The sequence below is a fragment of the Gorilla gorilla genome, chromosome 4 (genome assembly GCF_029281585.2).
Source record: "Gorilla gorilla gorilla isolate KB3781 chromosome 4, NHGRI_mGorGor1-v2.1_pri, whole genome shotgun sequence".
Lineage (NCBI taxonomy): Eukaryota > Metazoa > Chordata > Mammalia > Primates > Hominidae > Gorilla > Gorilla gorilla.
Genome location: NC_073228.2, coordinates 94,075,333 through 94,092,515, shown reverse-complemented (window position 1 = coordinate 94,092,515; position 17,183 = coordinate 94,075,333). Strand labels below are relative to the sequence as shown.

General features: G+C 36.2%; 1 long non-coding RNA gene across 2 annotated transcripts in view; it reads right to left on the bottom strand.

Annotated features, from left to right (window-relative positions):
• Window positions 1–17,183, bottom strand: part of LOC134758458 (uncharacterized) — a 71,667-nt gene that overhangs the window by 7,666 nt on the left and 46,818 nt on the right. Inside the window, exons 4-5 of one of the 2 annotated variants that reach the window (XR_010133667.1) lie at window positions 16,443–16,739; window positions 2,362–2,500 (exon numbers count right to left, since the gene is read on the bottom strand). This is a non-coding gene — a long non-coding RNA (uncharacterized lncRNA). The remainder of the gene's footprint in view (window positions 1–2,361; window positions 2,501–16,442; window positions 16,740–17,183) is intronic. The other variant, XR_010133666.1, reaches the window with a different exon arrangement.

Genomic DNA, 17,183 nt, shown 5'->3' with positions numbered 1-17,183 from the left:
TTTCCGTTCATTAAGAAAAAGGTATAATTGTTCTTGTTTACTTATCTTCTGAAAAACATTAAAGAGTTTTTTTTTTAAATAAACAAACCCAAAAACTAGCCTACAAAACACCTCAGAAACATTATGAAGCCTTTGGTAAAAACAGGTTAGACCGGGACTATATTTGGTCCTTAGACTGATACCTCGACATAGAAAAAGTAACATTTTAGTATTTTGATGTTGGTGGATAATGAAGGGTGAAAGGAGAAAAGGAAAGAGTCACCAAATTTAGGCAAAAATAAGAGAAAAACAGTTCAGACAGTAATTGTCAGGAGGTTCCTTTTCCTTTCAACTTTCAGGGACTTTAAAACTTCAAATGAACCAAAAGTAATTTTGTATTCCATTGCCCCTCAGTTTCTAAGGTTGAACGCTTCTAAATCTTAACAAGTCACTGACCATGTTCAACTTTGTCAGCTGGTTTCTAAAATGAATTTATATGTGTGTACATAAGTATATATCTATGTTTTTTTGCCAGTTCTGCATACATGAAGATAAATCCCTATCAACCTCATAATTGGTGAAGATTATAAAATAGAGAACAGCCAAGATCAATTATTGGCAAGTATGGCAAATGAAAAAGAATAACATGCATATGTAGGTTAGAGATAATTTCTATGACATAATTAAAACTAATAAAATAGAATTGGGAAATTAAGGATATTGCCAAGAAAAATAGTGAGAAATGTAGCAGTAATATAAATGTGATGATGGTAGTGGAATTGGGTAATAATTAAGACACACTAATTAGTCTCTGCAAATCAAGAACTCGTGATCAATTGGATGCAGACTAGATTATGTTGACCTTTGCTTAGCAAGAGATATTGTGAGCTAATAGTATTTATAAATTTTGTAGGTGAATATAATGCTTGTATTGACTAGAAATAAAGTGTTTCAAGCACACTTATGCATTTAGTAGCATCTTGTAACATAAAGAGCATTTGATGTTAATTATAATTTACTCCTATCCATTTGTTTAAAAATAAAATCCACTAAGAAACCTGAGTACATGTTTGTTAAAATGAGAACCGTGCATTCAGATTTAGATTTTACTGCATCGAGCAATCATTTAGTTTCTAGGGAAAGATTGAATGTTCATTTAAAAGTTACTTTTGATAACTCTATAGAAAAGGCACTTGTTAATCATCTAAATGCTGTGAATTTAGATGGAAAGTCATATGAAAAGTGAGTGTTATCATACATTTAAGATCTTGTACTTATAATGTTATTATAATCTTTTGCAATGCTTAATATTCTATAATTAATTAATTTAGTTTTTGATTACATTGTACATTTTTTCCTGAGTTAAAACAATCCATCTTCTTTTTGGAAAAATTGTTTAAAAATTTTTATTTTTAAACAAATGGATAGGAGTAAGTTATAATTAACATCAAATAGAAAAGTTAGAAGATAGAAAAATTTTAAATCACTTTTTATTCCATCATTGTGAAAGTTTTAGTGTTCTTACCCTCTTCTTTGTATATGTGTGTAATTAATTTAGAACAGTATTTAATTAAAACAATCTTAACAATGTTGTTTTAAATTAAAAAACACAGAAGCTTCTTACATTTTCTGTCTTAATAAATAAAATGTATTAAGGAGAGTAATTAAAGAAATAATGGTCTGCATAAAGAGACCATCTATAACTCTTAGGTGGGATTGTAGCACTGTAGACAAGTCAAGGTGCCTATCCTGAAACTATTCATCACAAACTCGACCACATAAATAAAGGCCCAATAAGATTGAAGAGTCAGATTATATTTTGTCTCAACTAGCCCTCCAGTTTATTGTTGCAGTTTATTTTGTCACACCTGGACATTGCTAACAGGGTGTTTCTTCTTCCTTATTTTTGTGGTATCCTAGCATTTATATCTTTGACTCTGATCATAGGAGCCTCTTCAGATTATAAGAGTGGACTGCAGTGGAGCTAAGAAAAAACAAGCATAGAGTTTGATTTTATAAAGCAACAAAAGTCTTGTTAATAGGTGTAGTCAGCATAATCAGTGCTCATGTTTTTGACCCATTACTGTTTTCTACCTGTCTTGTTTTTAGCTTACAGTATTGCCCACAAAAAAGAAGCTTCTGATCATCCTATGGGAGTGTACTTTGTCATAACTAAAGACAAAAATGTGTCCAGTGAGTTTCTGATTACTCTCTATGTGTACAGACATTTAACACATTACATGTCTATTAAATTGTCTATAAACATTTAACCAGACATTTCAGAAAGAAAGTCAAGAATATTTCCGTAAAATGTGACAAGACTGGCTATACTGAACTAATAAATAAACCCTGAAATATAAACTTAACAAATATGAGTCTTACTAAAAGGAAGGTTTGTTTCTCATTCCCACAAAGTCTGAAGCAGTTCAGGTGACACTTTATTCCGTACTGGGACTCAGGGATGCAGGCTGCTTCTGGTCTGTGGCTCTATGATCTTAACTCACAGTCTTCAGGCTTGCCACTGAAGAAGAGACAAAGGAGGCACGCCAGCTTTGATTTTAGCTGTGCATTCATTCTCATCTCTTAGTCCATGTGCCAAACTAGTCACATAGCTTTCACCTACCCAAGGGAGCCTGGAAAATTTAGTGGGATGTATGAGTTAGGATTAAACCACAGAAGCAGAACCAGCAGGAGATGTATATATTAAGAGATTTATTACAAGAAATGGGTTTACGCAGTTGTGGGAGCTGGATATGCAAGGCTGAAACCCACAAAGCAGGCCACCAGGAAGGGGATACTACAAGTAGGCTGAAACTCATAGGTACTTTGGGCATTTGCACCATAGCCTACAGCGGTTATCAACAGGACTTTTTTTTTTTCTCTTCCTCTCAGGGAAATCTCAGCTTTGCTTTTCATCAGGCCTACCCAAATTAGCCAAGATAATCTTCCTTATGTAAAGTCAAATGATGATGCACTTTTAATTATATCTACAAACTTTCTTCACAGCAACACCTAGCATAATGTTTGATTGAACACTAACCCAAGTTGCCAAAATGACACATCACAAAAACCATTACCAGGGAGCATATGAAATAATAGGTGAGCTCTAATGACCCCAGCCAGAATATGAGATAATTATACTAGGTCTCACAAGGTATCATTTATTAAGAGCTACAACAACAGAGAAAAAGATGTGAAAGGACTGATGGGATCAATGGGCCTGTGAATTTGTGTGCGACAAAGAAGAGAACCATCATTTAATTATATAATATGTTCATTTCATCATCTAGGCTGAGCTAATAATTAAAGATATTTAATCTAGAAAAATTGTATCCAATTTTCAGAAACCTTCCAAGAACCAGCAAACACCTCATCATACCAACTTTTCCTAGCAGAGTTTGTTTTCATATTTTGTTGAATTGTGATACTAACTAAATTTCTATGCATGATCTTGTCTTTTTTTTTAATTCTACCTATTTTGCTATGCTATTCATCTCCTCAGCATCTCATGCTTATTGTTAAATTCCTATTAGTCAATGCAAACTAGCCTATTTCTTTTTTCTTATGGCTGTTGAATTCACATTTTAGTTGAAGCTTAAATTCTGACTCATAATTATCTTTCTTCCTTTTCTTGTACCTCTTGGCGTTGCCTTTATATTCTTCTTTTGCTTCTCATTAGCAGCCCACTGAGCTGTATCACTTTCTCACAGCAGCAATGAGCAAGATAGCTTTAATTTAGTAACTTCTCATTGCTGCCAGCCAGTTGGTCCTCCCCATTGCCCAAGTCACAGCTGACATCACTGTTGTCAGTGTCACCTGGTAATGGCTGATGGTGTTTCACATACCTCCCTATGTTCTGAAAGTAATATTTGCCAAGAATTGGCCAGACACTAAGGTGGTTGGGACCAAGCAAATATTCCATCTGTTGCCTGTATTTGTTCTCTGTATACTGCCTGAATGTTACCTGGGCGGGGCGGGGGGGAAAGACACACTTCCACAAACATGAGTTCTAGTAGGGAAGGAGCCAAAAGCAGGCCCTTTCTGGCCAAGTTGTGCTAAACCTTTCTCTGTTGGAAGTTACTCTTTGCCAATCAGTCAATAAGTCAAAACTAAAAGCTGCAGGAGACAGACAAAGTGATGCAGAATTAATGAACTTCTTTGTGCCAAGGTACAAAAATAATATTTGGGAAATAAACATTTTAGTTTTAAGGTCAAAGTTATTTCACCTTGGGACCACTATTAGATTAGCAAGTGATTTGTCAGTCACAGACAGCTGTTGTAGGTAGTCCTAAAGTGAAGTGATTATACTCATTAAGCCAAAGTATATACTTTTCCTTTATTACCTATTGGGTCAAGATCTTACCTTATTATAACACACCTGAATATAGATTTTCATTGCAGAATATAATTAGTGCATGGTCTATTGAGTAAGCAATATGAATTTTTAAAATTGTCTAAACACCTCTTTACATGCCAACTCTGGTGATAATTACCAAATGTCTATATCTAGAAAAACAGGCAATTCATAAATATCAATTTGTGCTATTATTTATGATACACATGTGCTAGTTTTCCCTAAATATAGACATTTGGTAATTATCACTGAGACTATTTGTTATAATTCCGAAGTAGATCTCAATGAAATAGAAATATAATTTATTTGGTAAAAATGTAAATGCTGAAAAATTCTCATTATCTTTCTGCAGAGTACAGTTCTTAGTTTCCTATTCATATTTCATGTAATAATTTTGGATTAGCCATCTGGTTTGTTGAGGGTTGAAAATCTGTTTAACACCAACGCAGAATTTTTGTTAAAAAATAAAACAAGTCATACAGAAATCACAAATGTTTTCAGGTATTTCACAATGCTAATAATGAATAGCTTTTAGGATATGGCATGTAATTTGCACTTTTATCTTTAGCATTTTCTTTTCTTTTCATTTGTATAATTTAGATTCACCTTCAGCATACTTTTTAAGACTATTTTTCAGGGATGTGTCAGTATGAACGGTTGATATATAATAAATATTACCAAAAAACTATGTTGGGCCACCCACATTTTTCCAGTACCACTCTTTCCCTTGTCCAAGTGGTTAGCTCAGTGGATTAGATAGAATCCCCTGAGTGGATTAGATTTTCTTAACGACTCCAACTCTATAGTCCTGAGATTGAATTACTTCCTCTCTATCCATATCTGCAAATGGATTTCAACGCTCTGCTGCTCATCCTGGTTAGAGGTGATTGGTTCACACTGGAGACCAGGAAGCGGAGTTTGCATTTATTGGTATAGATCCATCACTTCATCTGTGTGAAAGCCTTGAAGTATGTGCTGCATAAAAAGTTGAAGAAGAGACACTATCTGACTTCAAGACTTACCACAAAGCTACATTAATCAAAATAGTGTGGTATTGGTGAAAGAATAGACAAATAGATTAATGGAACAGAATAAAGAGCCTAGAAGTAGGCCCACAGAAATGTAGTCAACTGATCTTTGACAAAGGAGCAAAGGCAATACAATAGAGAAAAGAGTCTTTTAATAAATGGTTCTGGGATAACTGGACATCCATCCACATGCAAAAAAAAATACATCTAGATATAGATCTTACACTCTTCCCAAAAATTAAGTCAAAACGGATCACAGACATAAGTGTATAATGCAAAACTATAAAATTCCTAGAAGCTAACATAGGAGAAAATCTGGATGATCTTGGGTTTGACAATGACTTTTTAGATACAATGCTAAAGGCGTGATCCATGAAAGAAACAATTGGTAAGTTGGACTATATTAAAATTAAAGTTTTCTGCTCTGTAAAAGACACTGTCAAGAGAATAAAAAGACAAGCCAAAGACTGGGAGAAGATATTTGTGAAAGACATATCTGATAAATAGCTATTATCCAAAATATACAAAAAAACTCTTAAAACTCAACAATTAAAAAAAAAACCAACAATAGGCCAAAGGCCTCAACAGATACCTCACTAAAAAAGATATACAGATGCCAAATAAGCATATGAAAAAATGCTTCACATTATATATGTCATCTGGGAAATGCAAATTAAAATGAGATACCACAACATATCTATCAGAATGGACAAAATCCCATTATCAGAACACTGACAGCACCAAATAGTGAGGTGAGGATATGGAACAACAGAAACTCTCATTCGTTGCTGGTGGGAATGCAAAACAGCGCAGCCACTTTGGAAGACAGTTTGGCAGCTTTATAAACCACTAAACATACCCTTATCATATGATCCAGCAATTGCACTCCTTGGTTTTTACCCAAAGGCGTTAAAAACTGATTTCCACACAAAAGCTTGCACATGGATGTTTATATCAACTTCATTCGTAAGTGCCCAAACTTGGAAGCAACCAAGATGTCCTTCAGTAAGTGAATGGGTAAATAGGCTGTGGTATATGTAGATAATGGAATACTTTTCAATGCTAAGAAGAAATGCGCTACTAAGCCATGGAAAGACGTGAAAGAAACCTTAATATATATCACTATGTGAAAGAAGCCAATCGGAAAAGGCTACACTGTATGATTCTAACTGTATTACATTCTAGAAAAGGCAAAACTATGGAAACAGTAAAAAGACCAGTGGTTTCTAAGAATTAGTGGGGTGAGAGGGATGAGTAGCTAGAGCATGAAGGATTTTTAGGGCAGTGAAAATACTCAGTGTGATATTGTAATGAGTGGATACATGTAATTACACATTCTTCTAAACCCATAGAACATACAACACCAAGTGTGAACCCTAATACAAACTCTGAACTTTGAGTGATAATGATGTATCAATTGCAACAAATGTACCACTCTTGTGGGTGATGTGAATAATAAGGGATGCTATACATGTGTGGGGGTAGGGGAAATATGGGATATCTCTGTACCTCCTCTCACTGTTGCTATAAATTTAAAACTTCTAAAAAATTATGCCTTAAAAATAAAGTGGGTATGCAGTGTTATTCTTATATTTGATAAACCATGTTCTTACCAGCAATTCCTTTTCCACTGATGGAAAGAAACAGGTTGCTACCTATGGATGTGAGTGTCTGTGACTCTATCTCAAATCACTGACCCACATACTGTTGTATCTTGCTGAATTATTTTTGTCATCATTCATTGCGCCTGACTACAAAATTAGTCTGGATAGAACATCTGGATAAAGCATTCCACTCATCCAAGTATCAAGCAGAGTAGATGTGGGTATTCAATTCTGAAGACCAAACTTTGGCTCATCTGAATATGAGGTTAAAAAAATTATTTGGGGAGAAATATCAGGCCCACTCAACACAGATGTGGAATTCTGTGAAGTACTCATTAAAATGCCACCTGTGGGAAATGCATCTTTGAAGGGAAAAACTCAAAATTGAAGAGACTGTGTCTGGGCTCCTGTTCTTGTTGAGACTTGGCCCAAAGCTGGGTAAGATAACCACGAGAAACAGGTTGGCTTTTCATAAGGCTTTGAAACATGCCTGGTTTCCTTTTGATATGGAGAAGAATAGTCAGTTTTGTTCCATGATCTGTCATTTAACCATCTAAACTCTGACAAGGCTGAAGCCAGGGAGGCAGGGAGTTGCTTCTTCACGTGCATGAGCATAAGTTTTCTTTCTTCTCTTTTATTTTTGAGATGAGCCCGCTCTGTGGCCCAGGCTAGAGTGCAGTGGTCTGTCTCAGCTCTGCAACCTACACCTCCCAGGTTCAAGCAATTCTCCTGCCTCAGCCTCCTGAGTAGCTGGGACTACAGGTGTGTGCCACCATGCTCGACTAATTTTTGCACACACACACACACTTATATACAGAGAGAGAGAGAGAGAGGGAGAGAGATGGGGTTTCACCATTTTGTTCAGGTTGGTCTTGAACTCCTCACCTCGAGAGATCTACCTGCCTTGGCCTTTCAAAGTGCTGGGATTACAGGCCTGAGCCACCGTGCCAGGCCCCCACACATAAGTTTTCTAAGGGTGTTTTGAGAAAATGTAGGCATGGGTACTTATTCCATTCAAAAAGAGATTCAGAATACAGACTTACATACTTCTCAACCTTTGAATTTTTTTTTCTCTATTTCCTCCCTAAACTTTCTAATTGAGAAAGGAGTGAAGAATGATCCATATATTACATATAGGACAACTCTTACAGTGTTCTCAGTAATGGGTCATTTTTGTCTTGATGATGTTAACTTGGCTAAGGTGGAAAGTAAAGAAGGTATATAAATGAATTAAAAGGCCAATAAATGGATGTATGTGAAGATTAAGCATTCCTACCCAAAGCTGCATACAGGTAGTGAGGTGTTGCAGACAACACTGACTGTTTGATGACAACACTGAGCGATTAGCACTAAATTAGTCTCTTGCTGCAGGTAAAGACACATCGAGTCCTTGGGCACATCAGAAGGCACAGAGTCATTGTAGCAATAAAATATGATGGGACAGTCATGGTCATATCAGAGAGGAATATTCTAATCAAAGATATATAGAATGTTCATATTCTACTCCTTTTCACAGGAAAAAATGATTCTTGTCTCCATTGCCTTTATTGGGGATAATTCCTCTCACTGATTGATTAGGAATATGAAGATAAAAGATATGATCAGAGCTTATAAGATCTCAGGAAGTGTGTAAATACATTTGACAGTGGATCTGAAATGGTTTCTTCCCTTCATTCTTAACTATTTCTTTCAAGGGATTTGGTACACTTAAAACAAGTTTCTGCATTTTCTTCTGGGAGATGATGATATTCTCTTACCTAAATGGTGAAGGAACTACAGTAGAAGGGAATGGAATGGCTGGGTGAAAAGCAGTAGTACCAACACTCTCAGACAGGATAATTGTGGTTTGGAGCAGTGTAATTGAATTTTCATGGGCCCAGTATTTTCTGAATATTAATTTCAAGGCTGAGCTAAAGGGTTTGGGCTTAAATAAAGTGATTCTATGATTCTGTTATGTGAATACTTACTTGGTTCCTATCAGTGTTCTACCCTCTTCTTTGCTATTCTTAAAATAGTTCAGTGTTTTGCACACAGTATAGAGTGTACATACTGGTTTATATTGATGGAAATGGCAGCTAAGGGCATTACTGGTTCAGAAAGTTTGAACCAGTCTGTTGCTAAGTCTAAGGTGCTTAATTTTCTGTAACTCTTCCATTTGGACTCTGTTTCATTTTTCTTGTCTGTAATGTCTACATTGGATTATTTCTCCAGAGGCAAGAGTATCAAGATTGAGACCCTAAGCAGTGTAGCCTTCCCTGTAAGTTCGTTCAGTTTAAGTACAACCAGTCAGCTGTACAAAGTCCAGCAGGGAAACATCCTCAGAAGTATCTGTATGCCAAAATATATTTTTAAAACTTATTCTATTTATAATCTCTAATCCTTCATCTCAAGGCTGTTAGACACTGTCCTTTTATTTGAAAGCTGTTCTTTTGAGTACTGATTTTAGAACCAAAGTCTCAAAGCTTCATAGAAGGCATTCTTTTTCCTAGCTGTAAGCTGTGGAGTTGATTTTAATAGTACGTCAATTGTAAAGCTGCACTAGCTATTGCAGGCTACGGCTAATTCAAAACTAAATCAGATTGGGAATACCATTTGGTGTGATTATATCGTTAAACCACAACTGTCTACCTTCATGCACTCCTGGGCTTAGTATTGGTGTTGACAATAATACAAATCATAATATCTTTTTCACAAGAAATGCAAAGCTCTTTAAAATGGTCTCATTATAGCATCCCTGTGAAGGACTCAGAAAATACCTTTATCTGTGTTTCCCCAGTTGAAGACAGTGATTATCACTGAATCAAAACATGAAGCAAGTTCCCAGAAGTCGGGGTTTTTAGCTCTGGAATGAGTGTTCACTTCACTTAAAGCAACTAAAGTGAAACTAGATAAAAACATAATTTTATAATCTTATTATTCTAATATTATGACTATTTTTATGCTACCGATAGGTTCCTTTTCTAAAAAGAAATACTATTTGAGTGTTAAAACTAAAACTTAAATGGTATTTTTGAGGCAATAGCAAAGCCTAACTTAACCTTGAATAGTACTGATGTAACGTTTTAATCAGATATAAATGCTCTTTAACTTTTTCCTACTTGTCTCTATTTTAGAGATGCAGTTATACCTCCTTGTGACTGAAATGGTCAATTCTTAGAGCTGCTCAGGCCAAGTTAAATACGTGATAACACTCTAAGGAGACAAGTGGCCATATTCAGACCAAATTATCAGAATGCTTTTTAATCCTCCATCGCATCTTTAAATTGAGTGCCATTAATACCTAGATTAGTAACCTCAAAAAGCAGGCTGCACGAGATAGGAATTCTGCTCCCAAGGTACTGCATGATTATGTTGTGAGATATTTGCAGAGAGGTTTATTTTGGGCTGGGTGAAATTAGCATCTTTGTTTACAAGAATACCCTCTCACTGATCAAGTTAAAGTACATGCCTAATAACCAGCATTTCTTAGACTTTTATGTTGCCCTTAATTAGACTCTTCAAAGTTAATTAGGGGAACAAATGGTACTTTTTGTTCTTTTAAGTCCCGTTTAACAGCTTTCTGACACATAAAATGTTCCCCCATTTATAGCTAGTTTGGCTTCTGCTTTAAACCTACTGGTTAACTGCTCATTGGTTAACTCCTCCTTCATTCACAGAATGAAAACCACACTATTTTTGAGGTGTCTCTGATCCCCCCTCTTTTCTTTCTTCCAATTTTCAAACATTAATATGGTTCATTTTTAGGTAAAAAATTATTCGTTAATTTTTTTTGTTCTTGTTTGGGAACAGCATTTTGCTCAAGGCTTAGAAACTGGCAAAACTAAATTTGTGAAACACTAGCACATGCAGGGAGACTAGGAAAGCTTTTGCCTTAGAAATTGCACAGAAAAATCAAGTTTCCACACCCCTGCTCCTGGACTTGGGGTGGGGGTGGTGGTGGCGGTGCTGGCGGTGGTGGTGTGGGAAGTAACACTGTTTTCATTTGCATTAAAATAAAAATGATTGACCTCATTTTGATACCTATTCTACTTTTGAATATTTTTCTTTATTTCTGTTCAAAAAAGGGCTTATTGCATACAGAAAGCTGGCTCTCAAAGTAATAAGCTAATCCATGGATGTGAGATTTTTCAGCCATGCTGTCTGTCTGCTTTGTGCCACTAATGGTAATATAAGACTATTAGAAGTGAACCGAGTAAATGAGAAATAGTCTTTGCATTAGAGCAGGAGTCTGTCACTCTTCTGGCAACCCTGCCGAGAGCTACACATCAAAGCCACCACACTGTGCTAATAGTGTCACTTATCCCACAGCCTTTACACTGTCCCATATGCAGTTACTATGCAGGGGGTGTGCACATGAGGGTGAGAGGGGAGTTGACAACGTGCTAGAAGAAACCGTAGGAGATAAACTGAATGTGATTTATCACCTCTAATCCTTGCAATGGAAAACATTTAGGAAGAGCAAATAATTGAGGTCTTTCAGAAATATGCTTTTATTGAAAAAAAAATCCTTGAATTAATTGGAAACCTAAAAATGGAGGATTAAAATATTTTTTAAAAAGTCACGAGAAAATCTTTAATGTATTTAAATGATTGGAAGAAAGAAATTATGCTTTAAAGCAATCTCCTTAAAACTACTTAGTTTTGATTATACGCCTGAAAGAATGCTAAAAAAAAAAACCTTTCATTATTGTTTTTGTGTATGGCAATCACAGTCATGGATATCTACATAACTCAAGTTGCTGAAACAAAAATATTTCCATTAAACTGGAAGCAATCAGTGATGATATATCTATATTCTACTTATTACCATCTTCCTTACTGGGCAAATACTATTTTTGTTGTATTTGATTTTTTTAGTCGTTGTTGTTTGTATATTTAGTAATCACTGAATGGCACCAGATTGACAGGTTGGAAAGGTGAGAACTATGGAGACAGCGTAGAGAAGTCAGGCACAGCTCTTCCAGCCACAGAAGGCAAAGCGGACCTCTTGTGCCCTTAGCCGAGCTCTGCAAAAGGTGGCTGGTACCTGCTCCAGAATCTCTCTGCAAGGTCTTGGCTAAATACAATGGCCTTATTTCTAGGTCATTCAATTCAATCATTTTCCCAGGAACTGAGCTGGCTACAAATGCTTCTGGAGTCTTTAAAACTGTCCAAAGCGTTTGGGAAAAATGGGAAGGAGAAATTCAAATGACTGAGTTGAAGCATACCGTTATGTTTCAAACATGCGGAGAGTTAGTGTAAAAGATTTTCCAACAATATTTCTGTGACCCAGGAGAATAAAAAATGAGCATTTCAGAAAAGAAAATCACCAATGGATAGAAAAAGATGATTGCAAACAAATGAACAAACAGCCTTCATTCCTTCAAATTACCCCAAGACCTCTTTAGCAGAGTTTTGGGAATGATACCAGTTTTCCTCTCATTTGGAGGTCAAATCTGACAATTGCAACCATTGGGATGGAACTTTTAAGCAGCAAAGGAAGAAATCATAGCAAGGGTGTCCTGAAGCTTCCACATTTTAAATCTGGAGGAGTTTTTGAGTCCATGTTTTGTTTCCTGTTTAATCTTATAATCTTAACATATAGAATGATTCTATTTACAGACCATGTAGGGGCTTTGACTTCACAAAGATGCATCAAGTGAAAATCTCTTAGCAAACACAAGGAAAGAGAAGTTTTAAACAGCAGAAAAAGGAAAAGATGAAAAACTTTTGGGGCCTTTCAGTCTACACACGGAAACCTGTGGTCTGACAGTGAGCTTCCATATGGGAAAATATACAAATGAAGTGAATTTTGTCAACTACAGAAAACCTGCTCCTCTCCCCATAGTCTCATCTCAGTTAACAGCATCATAGCCTACCAAAGCTTGAACCATCATCATACCTTCCTTTGTCCTAACCTTCTCTTCCTTACCCATTCTGCATCCAAGTCCTACTGATTCCTCCTCTTAGGTATCTCTTAATTTTATGTCTCAGTTCTCACTGCCACTGCTTTGTTTTGGGGGTGACCGTACATTTGAAACCTTATTCTTCCTTCTTCATGCTCCCCATCCAGTCTCATAAGTTATAGAACATGCATGTATATGCTCTTAGTGATTGATGGCAGGGGGCTTCTGCTTCATGATTTTTTTCTGGGAGGAACTACCTATTAGTTGATCTCCTCAGTGCTAGTTCATACTGTCAGCTGTCCTCTCTCAAATCACAAGGCTGGTGCTAAAGTGTACCATGCTACTATTGTATCATCTCTAATGGCTTCTGGGAGAGCAACATTCATCATGATCAACGCTTCCCCAGTCTTCCCTCTACAAACCTTGCCACCTTCATCTCTTCTCATCTCCCACATGCCCCCTACGCTTCAGTGACGAGGAGCTTCTCACTATTCTCTGAATATGCCACTCTTTCAAACTCTGTTTTCCCAGATGCTGTTACTTTTCCTGGAGTGCCCGTCCCTCCTTTCTCTACACAGTAAACTCCCACTTATGCTATAAGACCCAGCTCAAATGCCATCTTTTCTCTGAAAACTCTCCCACTCCTGTGAAGAAAGGCTATACTCTCCTATTCAGAGATCCACCGGCCTTTTGTGGACACCGGTATTTGATAGCTGTAGTTAGTGCCATCCCCAGACCTGGATGAGAAGGGCCCTGATTTAAAGGTCTCTGGCCCTCCTCTAGCTGGAGAGACGATCTTGGGGTCCAAGGGGTGTGCTACCCAAAGTCCTAGCCTCTCTCTTTTTAAATCATGCTCTGAATACCTGGGATTATAAAACTCTCTACCCAAACAGTAACAATCCCCTTGGAGAAACTGCCTGGAATCCTTTTCCTGGGTCTTTGCATCTGAGAGTTGTCCATGTAGTTGGTGCAAGCACCACTAGGTCTGAAGGATGAAGAGAATGTGTATTGTGGATGGAAATTAAACTTGTTGCCTAGGGCGTCCACACGCATGTGTCCAAGGGCTTTCATGGTAAAAGGCAGAATTGGGAATGGGGTAGTGTAAGAATTAAGGAGCAATACAGGCCTGGGCCTGGAGGACAGTTTCTTTGATGGTATTATTTTCCAGCCTTGATCTCTAAAGAATCCAGGAATTCTAAACTTGAACCTGGTAGGTCATATTGTTAAGAAGGTATATTTGTCAAGGCATCAACATAAAACATATTTTACTCAACTGTTTGTTAGCTTAATTCATAACTTTTAAATATTTAGGCATCTGGTATGTGGGCCTCTATTCATATTCATTCTCAGGTCTAGCAAATGTTAGGAATGGGCCTGCTTGTAGCATAATTATTTCCTCACATCCTTATCTGTCTGACTGGCCTGTGAATTCTGAGAGGGCTGGGACTGCTTTTTTGTCTTTGTTAATCTTTTTATCCAATAGTTAACCATCTTGCTTGGCAAAGACTAATCTTTTAAAATATATTTGTTGATACAAAGATTATATTCATAATATTTAGTTTATAAAAGCAAGAATGTGTATGACACACTTCAAAGAACAATGTTGAGACTGGTTAAAGGGAAAAAACTCTGTGATAACTTCATAAAATGATGAGGAGTACAGTTGTTATTAGACAATAAAAGAGTGATACGTGACTTTAGAAGTTAGAGTATAAAACATGCAGTTAATTAGCTCTAAAACTGATCCTATGTCCTCAAATTCTCTAATGACTAACCCTACAGTAGCATATTGTAAATAAAAGCCGTGCATATTCAGCCACCTCTGTGGAAGGAAAAAAAGGGAAAAGAGTTTAACAACAGTTAAACATCTACTCCAAGATAGACACTCTTTCAGCTGTTCTATACACACTATCTTACTTAATCCTCAGAACAACACACTGAAGCATGTACTATTACCCCTATTTTATGGATGAGAGAATTAAAATTCAGTAAATTTCAATAACTTGCCCAAGGCCACAAAATGTGTAATTAACAGAGCCAAAATTTGAACCCCGGTGTAAAGCCTATGCTCTTTTGATCAGAGCTGCAGTAACAAAGATTATTAGCATGAATTTGCCTTGGAAATTGTCAACCATCAAGACTTGAGACTTTTGGTACCATTGAGACAAATATTGAGCCCACATTGATGAAGCATTATTCTTTCAGAAAACAAGAATTTGCGTGTGTTCTATATACAGAACACCAGGTAAGGCACTATGAAGAACTATAAAAGAAATATATACATACATACATAGATGTACACATATGCATATATATGTGTGTGTGTGTGTGTCCATTTCTCAATTGTTTGACTATTAATTGGAACCTTTAATTAACAGTTCTATTTTTATAAGAAAAAGGAAAATAATGATAAAAGCAAATTGTAACAGCGCATAGTTTTTAAGAGTATATTCTGGTGTTGAAAATCAGTCAACTCAACCTCTTATCCCTACTACAAATATAGTTTCACTACTGAATGAGAATAATTTCATATATGCTATGGTAATCTTGAGTACCATGATATTTTTAATCATTAAAATCTGATTCATGTTTACTAAAACTTATAGGGGTAGGAAAACATATTCATAAATGTATTTGAGGAAAGTGTTATAAGAAAATGAAAAGTTTTATTTGTCTTTCAATCTTACCCTTACTGGGGTCTTTATTTCTTTTCTAGCTTTAAAATGTCTAGTCAAAGTAAAGCATTTCTCTCAAATCTATTGACAAAATTTCTTAAAAGTCATTATTACAATTCTCATTGCACAGAGCTGCACACACATCATGAGATGAAGGTATAAGAATACATTTTTCAATAGCTTTGATCCCTATGTATGGCTACTGACATTTATAATAATTTACTATTAATATATCTTTTCTCAAAAATATATTTTGCAATTTTATACTTCTAAGACTGATTATTCATGTATGAACCTATAACTTGGGGGGATGACAGGAGCAAGTTTTCAGTGTTCATGGCACATCTTCTCCTTGGGCAGAATAGTAAGCTATTTATATCTTGGGATATCCAATATCACAATTAGATTCACTCACTCTTTGAACTTGTCTCCTTGTTTACCCTCACCATTTCAACTCCTGCACTCCGCATTGAATGTTATCTGAAATCCCACTTCTGGAATGTAATTTATCTAGCTTGGATCCTATTAAAATGGAAATATAACCAAGAGTGAAAAGAATGAGTGAATAAGAAAATGAATGAAAAGATAAAATTGCTATTGAGTCAGATTTTTTTCCTGACAATTGTCCTTGATAGTGAGGACAAAGGCCTAGGTTCAATGTGATTGAAGAGATTAAGAAGGAGAAAATTCTAGGAAACATAGATCCACAGAAAGAGTAGTTTAAGAATTATTTAAGAAACACCTGGCCAATTATTCACTTTTGCAAAAACCTTGATGTGAGTGACCATTTCTATTTCATCTATGGTTATAGATTGAACATTACTTCTGCCAAACACAAGCCATTTGTTATTGGAGAGAATAGTGTTCTCTGGACAAAGAAACTTTAAAGTGTCAACCCCTTAGTTTAGAATAGTTACCCTGCTCTGCCAAACCAAGTGTCTCCATGTCTAATTTTTATCCTTCATTCACTGGAGAATACAAAGTCCTTTGATGTTTCTTGGGTCCAGGAGAGAAAACGTTGAAAGGAAAAAGTACAAAATTGAGAAGCCCTTGTAGCACCACCTTCTTGAATTTTCTTCTCAACTTCCTCTTGCTCATTTTTTCCCATGTTTCTTTTATTTTATTTTATTTTTTATTTTACTTTAAGTTCTGGGATACACGTGCACGTTTCTTTTAATATGGGTTTCTAAGGGAGTTTCTCTCTCTCTGAAGGACTGCAAATAAAAATACACAGCATTTGGGTCCTAAATTCATTTAATAGATAAACTTTCTCATTCAATGGCTCATTGAACAATGTGACAATGAATATGTTGTAGCTCGGGCCACTATGACAAAATATTATAGACAGAGTGGCTTAAACAACAGACATTTATTTCTTATAGTTCTGGAGGCTGGAAAGTCCAAGATGGAGGTGTTGGCAGATTTGGTTCTGGGTGAGGGCTCTCTTTTGGCTTGCATATAGATGCCTTCTCTCTGTATCCTCACATGCCAAAAAGAGGAATCTCTGATGTCTCTTCCTTTTCTTATAAGGGCGTTAATACCATCATGGGGGTCCACACTCATGACCTCACCTAAACCTAATTACCTTCAAAAAGGCCCATTTCCTGATACTGCTTTTGCTATTATTAATAGGACTTCTTTCTCAAGTGTTGAACCAC